This window comes from Capra hircus, unplaced genomic scaffold, assembly GCF_001704415.2.
Source record: "Capra hircus breed San Clemente unplaced genomic scaffold, ASM170441v1, whole genome shotgun sequence".
Taxonomy (NCBI): domain Eukaryota; kingdom Metazoa; phylum Chordata; class Mammalia; order Artiodactyla; family Bovidae; genus Capra; species Capra hircus.
In genome coordinates, this window is record NW_017194461.1 from 745 (window position 1) to 9,333 (window position 8,589).

At 41.8% G+C, this 8,589-nt stretch overlaps 1 pseudogene; it reads left to right on the forward strand.

The window, feature by feature from the left end:
• The first annotated feature begins 1,956 nt into the window (after nt 1-1,956).
• LOC108634947 lies at nt 1,957-8,422 on the forward strand (annotated as a pseudogene).
• Nucleotides 8,423-8,589: the final 167 nt, after the last annotated feature.

Consider the following 8,589-nt stretch of genomic DNA (forward strand, 5'->3'; position numbering starts at 1 on the left):
CATAGCCCGTGGCTGCGACGTGGTGGTCATTTCTCACTGTGGAAATGACCCTTTGTTGTACCTTCCACCAATGCTTACGATTCTGCAAACAGGGGGCTGCTACAAGTCATTGCCAAGTAGAAACGGGAGTAAGTTGAAGACAGTTTTGTTTTCCAACAAAATGGATTAAAAGTTTATTTTAAAACTTGACGCCTGACTTTTGGTTAAGTTTAGGTTACATTAAAATTGAGAACAGAGACTGTCCTGTGAGAAACTCTGCTCAACACAGACACTGATTGTTACCGAGAATCCCTAGTTGTTGGCAGCTGTCTGAGTCAGGAGAGTCCTGGCTTTTCGTGGTGAATGTGCAGTTTATAGAATTATTTCACTGACTGAATCTAATTGTCACAGCAGCCCCTTGAGATGGTCAGGCTGTGTGTTATTTTCACTATTTTATAGATGAGAAAATTAAGCTCATGAAAAGTCCTTACCTGCTGACAAGTGTGACAAGACGTGGGAGTTGAATTTAGATTATCTTTTTAAAAAGTTTTACTTACTTGGCTGCATGAGGTCTTAGTTGGGGCACGTGGGCTCTTCCGTCGTGGCGCACAGACTCTAGTTGCAGCGCGTGTGGACTCTGAATTGTGGTGTGTGGACTTCAGAGCACCAGGGCTCACTAGGTCAGTGTGTGGGCTTGGCTACTCCTCAGCATGTGGCATCTCAATTCCCTGCCCAGGGATCAAACCCACATCCCCTGCATTGACAGGCAGATTCTTAACCACTGGACCACTGGGGAAGTCCCATGAATTTAGATTTTCTGTCATCTTATCCCTATCACAGTTTTTGTAATCCTACTCTATTTTTCCCAGGCATAAGAATCGGAAAATAGCTGAGAAGCCAGATGGAAAGGGGAGAAGGTGGATGTGATGCACTGTACCATCCGCTTTGTTGGGGTCTGGCTGTCAGGGAACTGATGAGTGTGATCTGTCTCGGTTCTTCTCCCCAGAGATGCACTACGGGTGGTTCCATCACTCATTATAAGGTGAAAAATAGCAGTACAGATTTCATCTTAGAAAAGATAATGGTTTATCTCATTATGCCTTGTGGTTTGATGAGTTTTCTTTGGAAATCTGCATTGTCTGTGTTATGATATATTGACTTAATAATATTAAGTGGGTGCATTTATATCACTCAGCAGCTGACCCCACTGATGAGAGGCAGCTTGTGTTGAGATTGGCCTGGCTGGGCCAGGAAAGAATGTCCAGGCCTGCCGCTTGTGGCTGTCCTGTTTCGTCCGTGTCTCCAGGGTCAGCCTGCATTTAGGTGTGAGACCTGGAAGCTGGTGCTTGCCTGGATCTGCATAAAAGAAAGAGCAGACTTGTTCTTGTCTTCAGTTAATTGAGGCCATGTGTTCAGGAAGGTGCTGGCAGACGGTGCCCCTTCGAGAGAGATCCCTGAGGCACAGAAGAGAGCAGGATTCAGGTGGTGCAGCAGGAATCTTGCTCTCCTAAGGAAGAGATGGTAACCTTTTTCACAGCCCTTTTCAGGAGGCTGTTAGTGCATCCTTGTGCGGTCTGGAGCCAGACTGCCTGGACTTGAGATCCTGTTGCTGCTATATGTTAAGCTGCGCAGCCTTGGGCAAACTGCTTCCACCTCTCTGCCCTAGGCTGCTCCTCTGTGAAATGAGATAGGACCTCGCCTGCCAGTAAGGGAACTTTGCAGATGAAATGATTTTTACTTGTGCACAAGTGATTTTTAGTTTAGACCCTATCAGAAGCTGAGTCAGTGTGTCTGAATCCATTCTAAGGAGATTATGTTTTGGCTTTTCTGACCTGCATGACAGTGATGATGGCAAAAACTTAGTACTTACTGTACTACTTACTGCATACAGAGAGGTGTCCTGCATGCTTTTATGTACACTTTCTGTGATTTTTTAACCTTTGTCCAAAATTGTATTGAATTTGTTTGTCTTTGCAGCCTCTGGCAGTCATCGTGTGCCCTGGTTGGAAAAAGGCCCAATTTATTTTTGAATTATTGGGAGACTATATTGCATCCTGCAGACCTCTTCATCCTGTGTTGTTAACAATCGGACTCCGCAAAGATGAAGCCAAAAATATGAAGCTTCCGAGGGGGTGTAAGCAGCCTGTCCAGGCTATCTGGTTTTCCCTAGGCCTGGGAGCCACCCGGGGCTTGTGTGCTGGCCGGCCTCGCTTACCAGCTGTGTGTCTGTAGGTAGTCAGGGTGTACTCTTGGCTTGCATCTGTTTCACTGAGAAAGCTCTGTCTTTGCATTGATTTATCAACTATGTAGGAAACACCTGCTGTTTATTTAGTGTTGACTAAAACCCTACCCTGCCTTTCAGGAGCTCAAAACCTGGTGGAAACCCAGGTATTTAATCAGAAAATACAGGGGCTGGCCCAGGCAGGCCTCTTGTGTACCACCTGAGTAAGAAAAACAGGTTTTTATTTTATTAAAAGGCATTTCTAGAAAGTGTATGAAGTCTTAGCAAAGGAGATGTTAGAACACGTGTGCAAACTCTAAAGTGTTAACTCTGTTTTCTTTTAAAATGTAGGCAATGTGGTTGTTACAACACCACATAGTCTCCTGAGACTTCTCCAGTATCAAAGCTTGTTGTTTCTTAGACTCTGTCACCTACTTTTGGATGAAGTGGAAGTGTTACTCTCTGAAGCTAACGAGCAAGTAAGTGTGTCACGTTCATTCAGATGTCATTACTACTTAGAAATATTTATATATATGTGTATATATATATCGGAGAAGGCGATGGCACCCCACTCCAGTACTCTTGCCTGGAAAATCCCATGGACAGAGGAGCCTGGTAGGCTGCAGTCCATGGGGTCCTGAAGAGTCAGACACGACTGAGCGACTTCACTTTCACTTTTCACTTTCATGCATTGAAGAAGGAAATGGCAACCCACTCCAGTGTTCTTGCCTGGAGAATCCCAGGGACGGGGGAGCCTGGTGGGCTGCCATCTGTGGTGTTGCACAGAGTTGGACACGACTGAAGCAACTTAGCAGCAGCATATGTATATATATATAGAGAGAGAGAAAATTGAAAGTCTTTTAGAAATCAGGAAATGTGTTTAGTTGGGAAAAAGCTGCTTAATCTGAAAAAATTTTCCTTTTATGCTGTAATTAAGATGAGAGACATTTATCTGAATTTTCTACCCAATGTTAAAGTACTTTGAAGAGCAAACATTCTTTCCTAGGGAAATTTTTCTAAAATACTTAATATTTTTCTGGTTATAAAATCAATAATTTTGTTTTAGAAAATTTGGGAAATAGAGAAGAACACTTGAAAAAAACCCCCACATGTGTAATCTTAACACTCAGAGGTAATCAGTTGTTCCTAATTTAGAGTATTTCTTTCCTTTTTGTAATTTTGGTGTCTGTTGATACATATAATTAATGTCCAATTCAGTTCAGTCGCTCAGTCATGTCCGACTCTCTGTGACCCCATGAATCACAGCATGCCAGGCCTCCCTGTCCATCACCAACTCCCGGAGTTCACTCAAACTCATGTCCATCGAGTCGGTGATGCCATCCAGCCATCTCATCTTCTCGTCCCCTTCTCCTCCTGCCCCCAATCCCTCCCAGCATCAGGGTCTTTTCCAATGAGTCAACTCTTTGCATCAGGTGGCCAAAGTGTTGGAGTTTCAGCTTCAGCATCAGTCCTTCCAGCGAACAGCTAGGACTGATCTCCTTTAGGATGGACTGGTTGGATCTCCTTGCAGTCCAAGGGACTCTCAAGAGTCTTCTCCAGCACCACAGTTCAAAAGCATCAGTTCTTCGGTGCTCAGCTTTCTTCACAGTCCAACTCTCACATCCATACATGACCACAGGAAAAACCATAGCCTTGACTAGATGGACCTTTGTTGGCAAAGTAATGTCTCTGCTTTTGAATATGCTATCTAGCTTGGTCATAAATTTCCTTCCAAGGAGTAAGCATCTTTTAATTTCATGGCTGTGATCACCATCTGCAGTGATTTTGGAGCCCCCAAATAATAAAGTCTGACACTGTTTTCCAGTGTTTCACATCTATTTGCCATGAAGTGATGGGACCAGATGCCATGATCTTCATTTTCTGAGTGTTGAGCTTTAAGCCAACTTTTTCGCTCTCCTCTTTCACTTTCATCAAGAGGCTTTTCAGTTCCTCCTCACTTTCTGCCATAAGGGTGGTGTCATCTGCATATCTGAGGTTATTGCTATTTCTTCCCAGCAATCTTGATTCCAGCTTGTGCTTCTTCCAGCCCAATATTTCTCATGATGTACTCTGCATAGAAGTTGAATAAGCAGGTGACAATATACAGCCTTGACGTACTCCTTTTCCTATTTGGAACCAGTCTGTTGTTCCATGTCCAGTTCTAACTGTTCCTTCCTGACCTGCATACAGATTTCTCAAGAGGCAGGTCAGGTAGTCTGGTATTCGCATCTCTTGAAGAATTTTCCACAGTTTCTTGTGATCCACACAGTCAAAGGCTTTGGCATAGTCAAAAAGCAGAAAAACATCTGGAACTTTCTTGCTTTTTCGATGATCCAGCGAATGTTGGCAATTTGATCTCTGGTTCCTCTGCCTTTTCTAAAACCAGCTTGAACATCTGGAAGTTCATGGTTCACATACTGCTGAAGCCTGGCTTGGAGAAGTTTTGAGCATGACTCTTTTAATGTTACCTACTTTTGTGTGTTAGTTTGTACCTCGCATTCCAGTGAACAGCTCTGTGCTGCTGCTGCTATTCCCTAGCATGATTGTTTCTTGTCCGCCTAGTACTGAATCCTGTGGGCACAACATAATTTGTTTATAATTGCTCTATATTTGGATATTTAGGATCACTTGTGTGTGTGGCTGAAGAAACACATCTTTTTTGCACACATTTTCCTTAGGATAAATTCCTAGGAAGGGGATTAATGGATCAGAGGCTGTGAATTCTTAGAAGGCATTTGTTGAAAGCAGTGACAGCCTGGAGCATTCCTGTGGGGGCAGTGATGGCCCCAGCGTCAAGTCCAGGCTTTGTTACTTCCTGACTGTGTGAGTCTGGGCAGGGTTCCTGAACTCCTCTAAAGTCTCAGTTGTTATTTGCAAAGTTAATATCTGGACCACTGCCTTGTACACTGGCCCTTCTGAAAGTGTAGATGAATTTGCACTCCACCAGGCAGTGTACCAGAGGCCACACACGCTGGACCCCTAGCAGTAGGAGGCCCTCGTCCAGCTTCCTTTTCCAGGCTGATTGTTACACATGGAGTCTGATTTACTGAATCTCTGTGTCCTTGACAGTTTGATAAATTGAGCATTGATTCATACTGGCCATTTGAACCCAATCTTTTATGAGCTGCTGTTTCATTTCCTTTGATTGTTTTCTTTCAGTGGGATTATCTTTTTCTACTTAGTTTGTACAGTAGAAGTTTTTATATAAAGCAATTAATCCTTTGTTACCTCTGTTAACCCCTGATTCTGGGAAAGGTTGAGGGCAAGAGGAGAAGGTGGAGACAGAGGATGAGATGGTTGGTTGGTATCACCTACTCAATGGACATGAGTTTGACTAGACTCTGGGAGATAGTGAAAGACAAGGAAGCCTGGCATGCTGCAGTCTGTGGGACTGCAAAGAGCTGGTGTTTTAATTTTGTCTATATTTAACATTTTTCCTTTTTAGTCTTTTTTCTTTTGCTTTAATGTTTAAAGACTTTCCCCATTCTGAGAACAGAAAATATACACTCTTTACTGTTTATGTTCTGTCAAACTAATTCTTAGTTTCTTTTGAAATAAAAATGAAATTAATTATACTAATTTTTTAGATGTTTGCTATATTAGATAACTTTAAAAAAACATGGAAGTTGAAGAAAGGGAATCTGCCCCACATCAGATTGTTGCAGTTGGAGTTCATTGGAACAGACATATAGAGCATTTAATCAAAGAGTTCATGAACGACCCCTACATTGTGATCACGGCCATGGAAGAGGCTGCCCTCTATGGCTGCGTCCAGCAGGTACTGCGCTGTGGGTGCGCGCATGGTGGGGGCTGGTGAGCACAGGCCAGTAACCTTTATTCGTGGCTTAATAGTTAAAGATTACTGCATTGATTTCACATACAAATCTGGAATTATGTATTTGAATTTTTATTGCTTTTTATACCTTCTCTATTAAAGTTATGACTTTCCTATAAAAAGGAAAACTGGAGCACCTTGAACATTTTTAAAAGTCCCACTGTTTTTGCGTTTCTTTACTAGGTAGTACATCTTTGCTTGGAATGTGAAAAAACTTCTACTTTACTCCAGACTCTTGATTTCATCCCAAGTCAGGCACAGAAGACCTTGATCTTCACCTGTTCTGCAGCTGAGACAGAAACCGTGTGTAAGGTGAGCCCTGCCACGCATAGAATGTGCTTATGGCTTGTTTACACTGTGGCTGAATCCGCAGTCCTCAGGGAATTACTGGAATAGTTAAATTTTTGACAAGAAAATAAAGGTTTATAAATTCAGCATCAGCACAGGCTCTGCCAGAAAGCAACGCTGGTGGCAGTAAGAAAGGACAGCAGGGCCTGACACTGAGGCGTCAGAGCCAAGGGGGCCTGGCTGAACGTGGGAAGGAGCCGGTTCATGCCCAGGTGGCAGCCTCCTCTGTCCCCTCTGTTTAAGAAAGTAGAGATGCTGACACTAAGATGTATCATCATTTTTTAGCCAGAGAAGCCAAATAAATTGGCCAAAGATTTAATCTAGTTGCATATGAAATCTCAAATGTGGAAACGAGGCCGCACAGAAAAGAGAAGCAGTGCATCCACATTTCAACAAAAACGCACTCGGGGGTGGAGCGGACAAACCCTCCTGACAGTAGTGCCATAACCTTCATGTGTTCATAGACATACCCCTGCAGAGGTGAGTATACATGCACATAAGTACACACACACACACACGTATGCACACATTATTTTAAAAGGAAGAAAAATAGTTTCAGCAAAATAATATTTGTTTCACTGAAGCAAGTTTTTAGGTACAAATGATAGAATTTTGAAAGCATATTTATTTAAATTTACAACCATCTCATTCTTAGAATTAGTGGATCAGTGAGGTAACCCCGTCACAAATAATTTTAAATGGCATATATTGATGTAATTGATAATTATTGATGAAAAATTATCTCTTAAGTTTATATTCCTGAGTGTGAACTGGCCCCTTTGGTTTCATCTTCAGGTGGTAGAAAGCAATTCCATATTTTTGCTTGAAAATGCATAAAGAAATGATTTTTAATTTAAAAAGTGTTTCACAACAGTGGAAAAAGAAGTTAAGTTCTGGTTCTCACATTGTATTAGGTAAGTATTTCAATTTCTACTTCTATTTAGAGAAGGCTGAACTAATAGGAATTATTCTTTGATTGATTTATTTACCTCTTTTCCAAATTTATTATTCTCAGATTTAATGAGAATGTATTAGTAATGTTAATTTCAAAGTGAAAATTAACTTCAGTTAATTGATGTTGAGGTGAAATTCAGGTATCTCCAGGGCAGTGGTCAGCAACCCTTGGTCTAGATGTGTTCCCTGGAGTCGAGTTTAAGGATCACTGTCATATATATGTATGCCTGTGATGAAACTTGTCATCAATGATCGCTAAATTTGGTGTTGGAAATACAAAAGTCAATTTGTATTAAATAAGTGAAAACATCACATGGGTAGCTTAGATTTGTAATAGAGGCATTTTTCAAGTTAAAAAGGAGACTATTTTTTCTGAAATTTAATGACTGAGCTTTGAAGTTTGGGAAAAGAAATGGGAAAGAAGTTTCCTTGTATCTCAGCAATAAAATGAAATAAATGTTTTGAAGTATGGTTCCTGGAATTTTCTCTGTGAAGTGCGTGTGGTGAAATTCCAGCTCCTTTGAGACTGTCACTTCTTTTTCTCCAGCCCTAACAGACGACTGCATCCCACTCTTGGCCATCACCGATGCCACATGTGTTATTCACTTCAGCTTTCCTTCCTCACCAAAAGTTTTCGGTGGACGCCTGCATTGCATGTCTGATCATTTTCAGAGCTTAACTGAACAGGTTTGACTAATACGCATTATTTAATATTTCACTAGCATTTTCCACGTAATGACAAACTTAGAGTCTGTTAAGTTTTATCATTTAGACTGGTATGGATGATTCACTTCCTTTATTTGGCCCCAATTTTAAGGGTTCTGCAGAACAGGGAGATAAAAAGACCAAATCTGTCTTGCTGCTATCGGAGAGAAATGCCTGCCACGCAGTTGGGTGTCCTGCGCTACTTGGAGCGAGCAGATGCCAAGATCCCTTCAGAGCTGTACGAGTTTACTGCGGGGGTTCTGGAAGCCAAAGAAGATAGAAAAGCCAGAAGGCCTCTTTGTCCATATCTTAAGGCTTTTGGTTTTTGCAAGTAAGCCAGTCATCTTTTTTTTGAAATACAATATGCAGTAAATTGCACAGATGTTAAATGTATAGCTTGAGGGTGGTTATATAAGTAATGCGCAACCCATGGGAACCACACCCAGCTCTGAAGGACCCTCTTAGAGGTCCTCTCCATCCTCCTCCTCCAGAAGTAACCACCCTCATTTTATCTACCAACACTGACTAATTTTTACTATGTTTTGAC